The following is a 15,549-nucleotide window of genomic DNA, read 5'->3' on the forward strand; positions in this document are numbered from 1 at the left end:
GTAAATTAAAATTGAGCATGAACTTCTAGGCATATACTCTTTCTGTCTTGCTATTTGATGTGAAGCAGCATTGAAGATCATGAAGACATTACCCAGGAACCATTGGGTATTGGGAAGCTTTCCATTCATTACCAATTTGATGTAGATCAGTGTGACAAATTCCGTCGTATACGATCTTGAAAGTAACATCATGTGGCCCAGTTTCCGTTTCAAGGCAATTTAAATGTAAGTTTTTTGCAAATGGGTATCAATAGAAGCAAACAATTTAAATGTAAGTTTTCTGCAAATGGGTATCAATAAAAGCAGTTATGAGAGTAAAGAGAGGAGAAACCTGCGAGTGAAATTGAAGGGTGAGAGAATTCCTGACTCGTCTCTAGCAGCCCATCCTTGAACATTAGACTGACCTACTTCCTTAACCATCTTCTCTTCTTCACAACACTCATAAATAAATTTGATTCACTTAGAAGAAGCAGCTAAGCAGATGAATATAAAGAATAGATTTGAGGAGACAACAGGTGTTGGGATGGGTTTTTAAAAGGTCAAGTATGGCAGGATATAGCAGGATGACCACTGAATAACCGAGAGCTAAATTCATCGTTAGGCAGCAAGGCAGGTCGTGCACAGCAGAAACCAGAAACATTATTGCAGCAGGTTGTGGAAGAGCCCGAAAACATTATTGCAGGAAGTCGTGGAAGAGCGGAAAGCGGAAAGCGGGAGGAGTAGAAATCGGAAAGCAGTTTTGGTGAGGTAGGAATAGTCCGAGAACATATGCCAGATGTCAATTAAACCAGATGCCAGTGGGACGCCAGATGTCAATCAGAGAATCAATAGGTAGATGACTAAACTCATTCAAAGGAAGGCCTATCGGCCTAATAAATATAAAATAATAATATACACTTTAATTGACAGCAAATAAAATGTATTTTTGAATAAGAAATGATTGTTTTAAAAATGACAACAAATAACGGAATTGCCATCTGCCATTTAAAGCGCCCTGATAACGCCCATTCACCCTACATATCAATGCAGAGGTTGTATGTTCGAATACCATAATATATCGTACCTGTTTATCAACGTTTCAGATTTCTCCACGTCCCATCTCTGGAACTGGCTATCCCTGTTGTTGCGGTGTTTAGCCTCTTGTAGCGTCGTGTCCATTTGCAATTGCCAAACATCCTGCATCCCATCTCATATCGTAGGTGCCCATATCATCCCTGCATCATCCATTTTAAATTTGTAATCGGGAGCACATGAATTTTTGAAATTTATCCTACATCTTTCAGCCCATCCTAATTAGAGTGGGATATTATGTTTTGTAGAGAGGCAGAGTAGGTCTTCGATCAAAATTATATATATTTTTATGGCAATGTTGGGTATATTTTTAGGGATTCACATACTATAAAATATTGGGCATATTCTTAATCATTAACACAATAATATGTTAGAAATGGTAATTAGGAGTTGACTAAAATTAATGAGTCAGTTAAATGAATGTTGAGTGTTGAGTGGTGAGTCAAGCTGAGTGATAGATAAAGAGTTAAGTTCAATCCATATTTAGAGCATGAGTTAACTGAGTTAAGTGTGTGTGCATGTCAAGATATTTTAGGAAAATCACTAATTAGAAAGGTTTAAATACCCTTCACTTCACTGGGTTCACAGTAAGAATCATGTTTTGTATGACCAATAAAAAGGCAGCACCTCTTATATTTTGTGTGTGAATTTTTGTTTTGAGTCCTCTACCTTTCCAGCAAATTAAAGTGAATTCCTCTGCCTTTACAACAAATTGATATCAAAGTGGTTACAAAGAGCCCAAAAAAACAAATCAACAATAGTGAAATAGAAGAGAGAAATAATTTTTCATATAACACTCCTCTTGTTTGACCTATAACACTCCTTACAGTGGTATTCAGAGTGTTATAATGCTATTGTGCTTAGCATAGAACCACGTTAAAGATGAAAAACTTACCGCATACCCAGGTTATCGTGACCATATAGAGAATTCGTACGCAGGTCTCAACCAACCAAGTCAAGAAAATTTGTTTAAACTGTCACGTGGTGACAGCTGACTCATAAAAATCTGTTATGGGATGGCTTTTTAAAAAGTTCGGTGGATTCTTTTTACCCATATTAAAGTGTTAGGGTTTTTTGAAGGACTGATTTATTAAAAGTTTATGGGTTATTCCCCGTGATAAATGTTTATAAAATATGAAAGTTTTGCCATAAAGATTGAAGGATTTTAACATAAAAGGTATTCGGAGGTTTTTAAAGTCATTTTTTGATATATTGAAAAGTTCAACTTTATAAAGGTTTTTGCCTTTTTTATATATAAAGATATTCTATAAATAGATCGGCTTTATATATAAAAAATCATTAAGGGATTTTATAAAATAGTTTATGAAAAAAATTATTGGCAATAGAATTTAGGGCTTTGTAAAATTCGTCAGTTATTTGGTTCTTTGTAAGTATGACAATGTTTTGGTAAATATTGTGCCTTATGGGGGCACATATTGAAAATCATATTTTTTGGGGGGTGATATGGAAGATACAATCAAGCAATCAGCAAAACTACTATAAAAAAAAGGAATGACATCAGTCATGGGTCGCAAACCGCAACTGAAGCATATTAAAAAAAGGAATTGGAAAGAAGAGGTAGAGATTGTTTCCATGGTTAGAGAGGTTCACGATGCAGCCGAGGAACTATGAAGTCTAGCAGAAGATAAAGAAGAAAACGAGGGTGATTGGTGTAACTTTGATTTGCTACCACCCCTATGTTTACAGGTGAATATTTTGATGATTGGGTTATCAAGATGTTAACTTTTATTCAAGCTAGAGAGTTAATTGAGTACGTGTCTAATAACCTCGATGATGCAGTATGTGATGTTTTAGCATTAAATTTTATAAAACAAGCATTGGATGAGAATTGTTTGTGCAAGGTAGCAAAAGCTACAACTTCCAAGGAAGCATGGAAGTTTCTGGAAGCAAAGTTTGGTGCAAGGGAGAGTGACAGGCAACATCAGGTTATGTCACAGGAAAAGAAGTCAGTTGCAGATCTAAGAGTGTATGAGCAAGACTCTGAGAGGAAAACAGAGCTTGGAGAATCCCACTAAAAAGTGAACAATGGTTTTCAAGACCATAAAATTGAAACCCATTATGCAAACATGCATATGGATGAACAATATGCAACAAAGATTGCAGAGATAGAAGAAGAAGTATCTGTATTTGAAGCAAAGCAAGAGCATATAAATGCTCAAGGAATCCATTGTAACGTGGACGATACAGATGATTGTGAATCCCACTGTGATGATGCACATGTGGATGATGACTACAAAGTGAGATGTGAATTAGTGAATCCAACCGTAGCTGATGGATTTCGTGAAGATGAAATTGGCAATGAACATATGCATGCTCGGATATCCCACCATAGTGTAGATGAACATTATGTTGATGATATGTGTGGTTTATTTTTGAAACAGATATTAATTGTGGCAATACAGTAAGTGCAATATTTGATGAAGAATTGAAGGTTGAAGTTGCCACTATAGTAGCAAGATATGAAGCAGTTGTAATTTCTCATGAAGCAGTATGTGATCTAGCAACAGTTGATGATCAAGAACATGATAAAGTGATTGAATAGTTTTTGATGAGAATATCCACTGACCACATAATAGTGGAAGATAGTTTTAGTGAAGTTGAAAAGAAGGCAGAGAAGGAAGAGGTAGAGCAGGAAGTTGTCACTAAAGAGCATAATATAGATGCTTTTAACATTGCTTTTGAATATGCAGGTGTTCAGAATAGCATGAGTGAAAAAATTGAAAACAAGGTTGTTAATAAATTTGATGCAGATTTGAGACTCATTGAAGAATGCATTCAAAAACCAATAAATCAAATTGATTCGAGTCTTAAAGAAGCAACTAAAATAAAAGAAATGAATGAAATGGTGAATAATGATCTTGAGTGTGCAGATTACAGGGAAAATGTAGTAGTACTTGACGATGGAAATGAAAAGAATGATATGGATGTTTCTGAAGACAAAGATGAATGCGTTGAAACCATTTTTCAGCAATGGAATCAAGAAGAGATAAGATTCTGGTATCCAGAAATATGGCAAAAAGAAAATCAGGAATATGAAACACAAGCAACAAAGCAAAGACGACAGTTTGAAGATCCAATGTTTTGGCAACAGTCCATAGTTGAATGAATATTTGAAGAGGAAGTTGTCAAAGACATGATCCAATTGTTTCTCAGAACAAGCTCAAGACAAGTCAAAGAAAAATTGCAGCAGCAACAAGTGAATAAAGCTTACAACAAGAAAGCGCAACAGAGAGTGAAGGAATTTCGAGGATTTAAAATTTGGAAGAACCGAAAAAAATGCAAAATTGTGAAAGTCTTCAATAATTGTAAGATTTGAAATTTGGAAGAAGCGAAAAAAGAATGCAAAATTATGAAAGTCTTGAGTCATTGTAAGCCTATCTGAGACATAGACCAGCAGGCATGTTTGAGTGATAATTGAGTCAATTTCTATTGTAATCCTAACAGGGAAAGTTGAGTCATGTTTGATTTATGTTGATTCATATGGTCGTAATTAAGGGGGAGTGTTAGAAATTTTAATTACTCCCGCATGAGGAGTTGACTAAAATTGGAGAGTTAGTTCACTGAGTGTTGAGCGGTGAGTCAAGTTGAGTGATGGATAAAGAGTTAAGTGCAATCCATATTTAGGGTATGAGTTAACTGAGTTAAGTCTGTGTGCATGTCAATATATTTTAGGCAATTCACTAGTTGGAAAAGGTTAAATACCCTTCACCGAGTTCCTTGTAACAATCATGTTTTCTGTGATCAACAAAAGAGCCGCAGCTCATGTGTTTTGTGTGTGAATTTCTGTTTTGACTCCTCTACCTTTACAACATAATATTCTCCAGCTTCTGAATCAATGAATGTATTAAAATGTATTAAAATGAATACCAGGTATTACAGACAAAGAATGGCACGATTGACTGACTACCCTCACCCGAGAAGGAAGCAATAACACGAGTGGTCCATGGAAGAAAACATATTATAATCAACTCATATAAATCAACTCACCCATATAAATCAACTTACAAACATTTCACAAAAATATTATAATATTACAATACATTTTCACCCATATAAATCAACTCACAAACATTTCACAAAAATATTATGATACATTTTTTTCCAGTTATAATTTTTGTTTTACAACAAATAATGTCATAATATTCAAAACCAAAAATTGTGATACATGCCCAGAAATTTCTATACATAAAGAGAAAATTAAATATAAATAATGGACCAGTAACTTGCAACACCTATAAAATTTGTGGCTATGGAGAGAAAGAAATTACTGAGAATTGTTTGAATATGTAATAGACTCCATTTAGATATTCAAAGAATGTGCGTTGTTCGAATATGAAATATAGGGTTCTATTTATATATTCAAAGAATGGCACTTCCAATCAAAAGAAGAGAATGATAATATTAATCCCTTAAAATTTTTAATAAACAAACAATATGTTTATTAAAATTTAATAATACTTGAATTTAAAATAAAATATCTTTATTTATTTTACGCATTTGTGATTGAAATGAATTTAAAAAGGAAAATTTAAATAGTTTGTTAAGGAAAAAAAACTCATCCATTGCCAACTCATTGAAATTTAAAAGTTAACATTAAAACCATAAAACTAATATTATAATATCTATAATATTATATTAAAATAAACTGAAATATGTATGATTGAAACAGGCATTCAAGTGAAAATAAATATGATGATATAAAATATTCATTTGAACAATATAGTGCTATATCAAATATCACTATATACGGTTGAACCAAATTAATGAATTTAAAGTCTGAATCAGGGCTTTACATTATTTGAACTTTTCCAAGAGAGCCTTTCATAGTTTACCCAAGTGAGCATCTTATAGTTTACCTAGTTTTTATTAAAAAAATTCTATTATATACAAAAAAAAAAAAAAAAAAAAAAAAAAAAAAAAAAAACTTGGCATATATATATATATATATATATATTCAAATTCCTGTTGATTTTAAATCAAACAAATTTATTTGAAATTTAGTAAAAAAAGAGAGAAAGGTGAAGACAAACCTTGAAGAGGGAAAACATAGTGATTCAAATTTATTATTAAAACCAATTATATATATTAAATTTAATACTAATATCTAATATTTTATTGAGAATATTATATTATATATTATATTAACAATACTAAAACTTAATCTTATATAAATTAGGTTAATATTGAAAACCTAAAATCTAAAAATACTATTATAACTTAAAACTATTAATTGTTATAAAACCATGTTAATGTTTTCACAATTGGTTGATACTACAATTTTAATATTTTTATTTTTAATTTTATTTATGTAATCTTCATATTTGTTGAGAAATAACTTGTGAACCTTTTCAGTGTGCTTTGTAAAAAGTTAATTTAAGTAGCTTTGAAACATATGATTTAGTTATGCAAGAAAGTTAATTGTGTGAAGTTCATTTATTGATCTAGTGGGATTACAAGAAAATAGTGGCATCTTTTAAGTTGATACCATCAGATAAAAAAAAAATTAAGAAAAAGATTAAAGTAGCCAATTCCAATAGAGGAAATATACATAGTACTAATTTGGTGACCAAAACTAGGCAGTTACAAAATCAATATAGTGTTATTTATGTTTTATCAAGTTAAAACAAACATCGAAAATATCAAGGATTTATTACAACTACAGTTATTTAACTAAAATGATTTATAATGTCAATCTCATTGTACTCATTGTTGAAAATAAATAAAACTTTTCAATATTTATATTAAATAATATAATTTTATATAGATATAATAATACAAAATTAAAAAGCACTTTTAATTAACTTATAAATATTTCAATGTAGAAAATAGACAAATTATTGGGATATCCATATTAACTATTATATATATAATAATAATAATAATAATAATAATAATAATGTACGTTATTGTTTATCTTCCTAAAATATGTTAATTATAAATGCAAAAATGTAATTAAAATAAAAATAATTTGAAAATATGTAACCCATTCAATTTTTAATATAAAAATATTAATAATAATTAATTATCCTAAAATCCTTCCCATGTTTAATATTAATATTAATAATTAATTAATTAATTAATAATTAATAATTAATTAATTATCATGAACAAGTATGGCAATTTATTCCTTCCCAAAGAACCGTCTCTGAAATCCTCTGAAATCCTTCAGAACCAGAAATGAAGATTCAAGCAACGGAAGTGTCTTTCTACCCGAAATTGACCTCAGCTATCCTCCACCGTACTATAAGTCGTTGAAGACGCAAAAGGAAATTAACTGCACAGAAAGTCAAAGTCTAGCAAGCGTCCATCACTTTTGGCATCAGCTCAAAAATCCCCTCATAATTCCTGCATGCAGCACAAGGCTTCTTAGGTCTTTATATTTAACTTCTGATACATACAAGGAATCTAGAAACCCTGCAAGTAAAACAACCGAGAACTCTGGACTTCACAATCCTCCGTGAACCTGCGTACTGGTTTTCCTGGGAAAACACTGCAAATAACACTTAAAACCATGATGAACTTGCTTCTTTCAATAGATAAGAGTAGTGGCGCAACTTTCAAGCCACGTTATTGCATAAACCAACCGCCCTCGATAAAAAGACGCAACATCATGGCATAAAACAACAACCCACGTAGTGACTTAACTTTAAAGCCATATCATTCCATAAACAACGCATATCATTCCATAAACAATGCAGGATAATTAAATCATGTAACAGATGTCAAATCTGGCAAAAAATAGACGAAAAAATAGACGAAAATGCAAATGGAACTGATTCGAAAGAAAGGGTATCAACTTCTCATTGTCCCAAAAGTACAAAGGGAGGCTTATATACTTATGAAGTTAGGAATGGTTGAATTTCTAAGAATGATTAAAAAGTAAAAGTATTTTTCAAAAACATATTAAAAATTGAAAATAATGAATATTGGAAAGCATATAACATCTACAGTCTAAATTATATATATATAGATATTAAAATCTCAATTGTATTGTCACTTTGGGTATTGGTTAACTTTTACACAAACATATGCTTCCACAATTGTAACTCTTCTCCAACATTGATTCATTTTCTTCGTGAAACCTGCCACATTAGTGCAGTCTAATAGGAAATATTATAAAGAAAGGTTGAGAAATCTTTCTTTATATATAAATATATATTTTTAAAATGTTTTGAATTGATTTAAAAATGAGCAGTTTGTATCAAATCTACTGTGCTTGTCCCAAGTAAGATACAATTTTGATATTTCATTTACTTAATTATTCATAAATCTTTTTAATATTTCTACTCGTTATTTGTTCACAATGGACAGTGCAGACCATTGTTGCTGTGAACTTTGCATGGTCTTTCCATAAATTTGACCGCACCAAAAATGGGATCCATAGATTTAGAGAAGCCCACTCTTGAATAAACTCCATTTCTAATTTTTCATTTTTTAATTCTGGTAGTGACATGTAGCATATTTCCTTTAGGTTGGCATCTCCTCACATATCACCTTAAGAGGGATTGATAGAGAAGTTCAACAAGTGGAATTCTGGAGGGATTGATAGAGTCGGAAGTTCAACAATTGTTTTTGTGGAATTCTGAATTAGGATCTTAAATATATTAAATTATAATTTTTATAAACCACTGCCATTGTACATAATTGAATTAAATGTAAACTTTATAAACCACATACATGTTATTAGTAAGTAATCTTAAAAGTAACATGTTAAGAGTGACATGGTTCATAAAATGACTTAATGCAATGTAAAAACAAATTATTAATGTTTAAAACACTGGTGGATCCATATCCAAATTTAAATTTGAAATCTGGTAACTTATACACACACACATCAACCGGATTTAGCTCAGGTGGTTGGCATAAATGTTGATAACAAGTTAGTAAGTAATCTTAAAAGTAACATGTTAAGAGTGACATGGTTCATAGAATGACTTAATGTAATGTAAAAACAAATTATTGATGTTTAAAACAACGGTGGATCTATATCCAAATTTAAATGTGAAATCTGGTAACTTATACACACACACACACACATCAACCAGATTTAGCTCAGGTGTTTGGAATAAATGTTGTTAACTTGTTATCACACCCAAATAGGTGCAATCCCTGCATGTGATGTATTGAGTTCATAATGAATATTTTTTGTAATGGCTTCTAGCCTTAATGTATGAGCAATCCTCTAAGGACCGAAACATTTATATTCCTCATATGGAATATAAAGAGATTTCTTATGGAAAAAAATATTTTCCTGTTCACTCTTCAACCAACAAACAAGCAATTCAAAATTAGTGATGAAAGGAATATCTTTCTTTTTATTTTTACATGATCATTAACCAAATAAGAACAACATGAGTAAACAAATATCTATTACAAAATAAATTCAACAATAGAATTGAAAGAAACGTTATTGTAGGAGGTCCTGTTTCACCTAGCAGTCCAACATCTTCCAGCTTTCATAACAACAACTCCTATTCCAAGCAAATGTGGGGAACAAGAGGACTATGCTATTGCCCTAATTCCCTTGCACCTTCATTTAAAAAAATTACATCTTCCCATATATATATATATATATATATATATATATATATATAACTACATCTTCCTACATTTAATTCTTAAAATATATAATAAATTTAACAAAATTAACTCATCTAAAAACATAAAATAACTACTAAATTAACTAATCCATAAATGTAAAATAACTACAAATTAACAACGGAATTTTCTCATTGATGTTGGGAATCGGTGAAATCATGTTCACAATGTTTGGTACAAACCAAAGAGATAGTTGAGTTGGTGTTAGTTATCTTGCATAGAGCAGTCGCTCATTTGAATCCAAAGGTTATAAAGCTATTTGTTAAATATTTTCAAAGTTTCATGATATCATTGTTGTAATACTTATACAAAAAGAAATTATTGGTCTTATACAAAAAGAAATTTATATGCGTACGTATACATAAATGAGTCAATCACAGATAATGAATGGTGTGCCTTACAATTGCAACCATTATTGTGCCCTCGTTGGAAATTTTGAATGGCTCCCTCTACCAAATCTAATATCCTTTCTACCTTACTATCTGCCTCATCATATTTACTTAAATCAGCATCACTATTGTACAAGAACAGTCCTTGCCTTGGGTGGTTGCTCATCAACGAAGACAGAAAGGAAGGAGCGTTGTGGGTTTGGGCATGGGAAGTTCCATGAAAATCCACTGCATTACCATCCAGAGTATTGAGGTCTCTGGCATCACCATCATCATCAAAAGGGGCAGGCATGCTTAGGTCCAATAGTTCCACTCTTGCAGGCAGCTGTTGTAGCTTAGGGGTCTCCTTGTTGCCATAACTAGTAATTATAGTATCTGAAGCTCTGCTACCCCAATGGCGTCTCTTTTGACCACCCAAAGCCTGACCTGAAGAAAAACCATTTTTACAGATTGAGCATTCATGGATCCTTAGAATCTTCTTACCTAAAATAGCAGTAGACTCAATTGTCCTCGTTCCATCTTTGGCTTTGGCACCAGAAACCTTAGTCCTCTCCTTTGCAAGAGACTTGTGGAAATTTCCAGGTAGCTGAGAGCCGAATCCAGTACTGAGCTCGTTAGCTATGTCTTCTTCTAGGCTCTCATTCTCATAAATAAATTAATTACACAAAATTAAACTATAACATAATTATGCAAACTTTATTAACCAAATTGTTCAAGCTCTCAGGCATCTATTACATTCTACGAGTTACAGTTCCTAGTTTCTCACATCCTCATTCAGCCATAAACCTACTCTTCTATGAGAGCTAAAAGCTTCTCGCCAGCTATAACACATTTCCTGAGTTTCCTTCACTCCTCCAATCAAACTCCCCACAACAAATCGATGGGCTGCACACACCAAAATTAAAATTAAATCCCAGCTTCCATGTGATTAACACCCAAATTCTTGTTCAAGAAAACAGTAGAGAAATCCAAAATTTAGAGATAGCATATCTGTCTAAGCTGTGGATGCCTTTGACACTCTCAGTTTGATTGAAATATAATTTTGTTCATATCTTTTATCTACAAGACAAAAGGCACGGAGGACTTACCCATAACAACAGTCGGAGCAGCAAATTGCACAGGCTTTTCTGGCAAACCATCTATGACCAACTTACCATTCACCTTTAGCAAATTAAGGAGGGGCTTCACAGCATGATTAACAGAGACTGTGTCAATAATATATTCTACAGACTTGACTGCAGCCTGCATCTATTTCTCATATTTTCTGATGACAAAGTGATCTACTCCTAAAATTTCTCTCACTTCCTTTTCCTTGCTAGGCGATGTACTTATCACCGTCACTTGCAACCCAAAAGCTTTTCCAAATTTGACAGCCATGTGTCCCAAACCGCCAAGCCCCACCACGCCCAGGCTCTTTCCAGGCTCCGTCATCTGGAAATATTTCATGGGGCTGTACACCGTTATTCCCGCACATAGAAAATTTGGTGCAGCGACATCCAAGGGAAGATTCTCTGGTACCTTCACCACAAAACTACTTACAACCCACAAACCACCCAAATTATTAAAACCCTATTTAACAAATATAAAGAAAAAGTATTAATGCCATTTGTCTCTGGTTTTATATAAAAGAGACAAACCACCCATCTCGGCAAGGCCTGCCGGAACTTGGCGCAATTAAATTTTCCGAGGTTTTGAGTCAATTGGGAGACTCCCGAAACTCGTTGATCCCATTCCAAACATGAACAAGATTATATGGACAGAAAAGGAAGCCTTTTATGGCGAGTTTAGCCCATATGCCCTAAAACAAAAATGGTTGCATGAGTTGGGATAATGATTAATTACCTCTGGTTACAAACCACCAAGTATGAGTAACCTCCAAAAGTGACAGAACCATCAACATCGGTGCTACCATACGTCCAAATGACCACCTCACAATACTGTTCTTGGCCTTTGCTACAAGAATCGCAATGATGGCAACTTCCAACCATACAGGCCACGCCCACACAATCTCCAGAAGAAAAATTCTTCACTTCTGAACCAACTTCAACTACTATACCTACTATTTCATGGTTGCAAAAATAGAATTGCGAGTAAATTAAAATTGAGCATGAACTTCTAGGCATATACTCTTTCTGTCTTGCTATTTGATGTGAAGCAGCGTTGAAGATCATGAAGACATTACCCAGGAACCATTGGGTATTGGGAAGCTTTACATTCATTACCAATTTTATGTAGATCAGTGTGATAGATTCCGCAGTATACGATCTTGAAAGTAACATCATGCGGCCCAGTTTCCCTTTCAAGGCAATTTAAATGTAAGTTTTTTTCAAATGGGTATCAATAGAAGCAAACAATTTAATTGTAAGTTTTCTGCAAATGGGTATCAATAAAAGCAGTTATGAGAGTAAAGCGAGAAGAAACTTGCGAGTGGAATTGAAGGGCGAGAGAATTCCTGACTCGTCTCTAGCAGCCCATCCTTGAACATTAGGATGACCTACTTCCTTAACCATCTTCTTTTCTTCACAACACTCATAAATAAATTTGATTCACTTAGAAGGAGCAGCTAAGCAGAGGAATATAAAGAACAGATTTGAGGAGACAACAGGTGTTGGGACTGGTATTTAAAAGGTCAAGTATGGCAGGATATAGCAGGATGACCACTGAATAATCGAGAGCTAAATTCATAGTTAGGCAGCAAGGCAGGTCGTGCACAGTAGAAACCAGAAACATTATTGTAGCAGGTTGTGGAGGGACCCAGAAACATTATTGCAGGAAGTCGTGGAAGAGCAGAAAGCGGATAGTGGGAGGAGCAGAAATCGGAAAGCGGTTTTGGTGAGGGAGGAATAGTCCGATAACATATGCTAGATGTCAATTAAACCAGATGCTAGTGGGACGCCATATGTCAATCAGAGAATCAATAGGTAGACGACTAAACTCATTCAAAGGAAGGCCTATCGGCCTAATAAATATAAAATAATAATATACAATTTAATTGACAACAAATAAAATGTAGTTTTGAATAAGAAATGATTGTTTTAAAAACGACAACAAATAACGGGCTTGCCATCGGCCATTTAAAGTGCCCCGATAGCGCCCATTCACCCTACATATCAATGCAGAGGTTGTATGTTCGAATACCATAATATATCGTACCTTTTTATCAACGTTTCAGATTTCCTCACGTCCCATCTTCAGAACTGGCTATCCCTGTTGTTGCAGTGTTCAGCCTACTGTAGCGTCGTGTCCATTTGCAATTGCCAAACATGTTGCGTCCCATCTCATATCGTAGGTGCCCATATCATCCCTGCATCATCCATTTTAAATTTGTAATTGGGAGCACATGAATTTTTGAAATTTATCCTACATCTTTCAGTCCATCCTAATTAGAGTGGGATATTATGTTTTGTAGAGAGGCAGAGTAGGTCTTCGATCAAAATTATATATTTTTTATGGCAATGTTGGGCATATTTTTAGGGATTCACATACTATAAAATATTGGGCATATTCTTAATCATTAACACAGTAATATGTTAGAAATGGTAATTAGGAGTTGATTAAAATTAATGAGTGAGTTAAATGAATGTTGAGCATTGAGTGGTGAGTCAAGATGAGTGATGGATAAAGAGTTAAGTGCAATCCATATTTAGAGCATGAGTTAACTGAGTTAAGTGTGTGTGCATGTCAAGATATTCTAGGCAAATCACTAATTAGAAAGGTTTAAATACCCTTCACTTCACCGGGTTCATTGTAAGAATCATGTTTTGTATGACCAATAAAAAAGCAGCACCTCATATATTTTGTGTGTGAATTTGTGTTTTGAGTCCTCTACCTTTCCAATAAATTAAAGTGAATTCCTCTGCCTTTACAACAATTTGGTATCAGAGTGGTTACAAAGAGCCAAAAAAACAAATCAACAATAGTGAAATAGAAGAGAGAAATATTTTTTCCTATAACACTCCTTACAGTGGTATTCAGAGTGTTATAATGCTGTTGGGCTTAGCATAGAACCACGTTAAAGATGAAAAACTTACCGCATATGCAGGTTATCTTTACCGTATAGAGAATTCATACGCAGGTCTCAACCAGTCACGGCCACGTTAACCAAGTCAAGAAAAGTTGTTTAAACCGTCATGTGGTGACCGCTGACATAAAAATTTGTTACGGAAGGGCTTTTTTAAAAGTTCGGTGGATTCTTTTTACCCATATTAAAGTGTTAGGGTTTTTTGAAGGACGGATTTATTAAAAGTTTATGGGTTATTCCCCGTGATAAATGTGTATAAAATATGAAAGTTTTGCCATAAAGATGGAAGGATTTTAACATAAAAGGTATTCGAAGGTTTTTAGAGTCATTTTTTGATATATTGAAAAGTTCAAGTTTATAAAGGTTTTTGCTTTTTTTATATAAAAAGATATTCTATAAATAGATCTGTTTTATATATAAAAAAGCATAAGGGATTTTATAGAAGAGTTTATAAAAAAAATTATTGGCAAGAGAATTTGGGGCTTTGTAAAATTCCTCAGTTATTTGGTCTTTTTAAGTATGACAGTGTTTTGGTAAATATTGTGTCTTATGGGGCACATATTGAAAATCATATTTTTTTGGGGGGCGATATGGAAGATACGATCAAGAAATCAGCAAAACAACCATAAAAAAAAGGAATGACATCAGTCATGGGTCGCAAACCGCAACTGAAGGAATGACATCAGTCATGGGTCTGCAACCTCATAACTCAGCTATTGAGGATGAAGTTCATGAAGACAAATTTCATTATTTAGAGTCCAGACAATGAGAAACAGTTTTATGGCCTTGATGAATTGTATGGTTCGAAAGTGGACAATGTCTCTAGTATGTATGAGCCAATGCCTAGTGTTTCCTAGCATGTAGGTGAGTCATCTCATTACAAGGTTGATTGGATTCATGTCTACACACAAATAGAGAGCGATACTTCAGAGCAGAAATTAAGTTTTTCATGTAATTATAAAGAAACAGAACCAGACATGGCTCAGGAAATTGTTGATTCTTCAAACAGCTTTGAACTTGAAGGCATTATTGATGTGTTCGCTAGTTCGGGAATGCCTAGACTCTGTTCTAGTTCCCTAGTATTAATATTAATGATGTGTTCCCTTTGCTATAATGATTTCAATACTCCATTAAACAAGCCCAACCTTACCGATAGTAATGATGTGTTCCTTTTTCAGTTATGGATGAATCTGTTCTTGAAAAAGCAGTCCCTGTTGAGGAGACTCTTCAAAATAAAATCAATTCTTAAGACAATATTGATTTGTTTCCTTGTCCAGGTATTATTCTTCAAGAAAAAATATGGGTTTCCTCTGTATTTATAGTAATGATGTGTTTTCTCCACATTTATAAGTGTTTTTACTCCATGAAACACAACCCAGCCACTAAATCTGTGCTTGAGCATTGATTAATTGTTAGAGTATGGGTAATCTCCACTTAAGACCACATGGT

The 15,549-nt window shown here is 33.3% G+C and overlaps 2 pseudogenes; both read right to left on the reverse strand.

Moving 5' to 3' along the window:
- The window catches only part of LOC149250611 (putative mannitol dehydrogenase), a 32,174-nt pseudogene extending 31,754 nt beyond the window's left edge, over positions 1-420 (reverse strand).
- Positions 421-898: 478 nt separating this feature from the next.
- LOC149250612 (8-hydroxygeraniol dehydrogenase-like) lies at positions 899-12,589 on the reverse strand (annotated as a pseudogene).
- Positions 12,590-15,549: the final 2,960 nt, after the last annotated feature.

This window comes from Pinus tabuliformis, chromosome 7, assembly GCF_031772625.1.
Source record: "Pinus tabuliformis cultivar Carrire ecotype Pingquan chromosome 7, CPIR1, whole genome shotgun sequence".
In the NCBI taxonomy this organism is placed as follows: Eukaryota; Viridiplantae; Streptophyta; class Pinopsida; order Pinales; family Pinaceae; genus Pinus; species Pinus tabuliformis.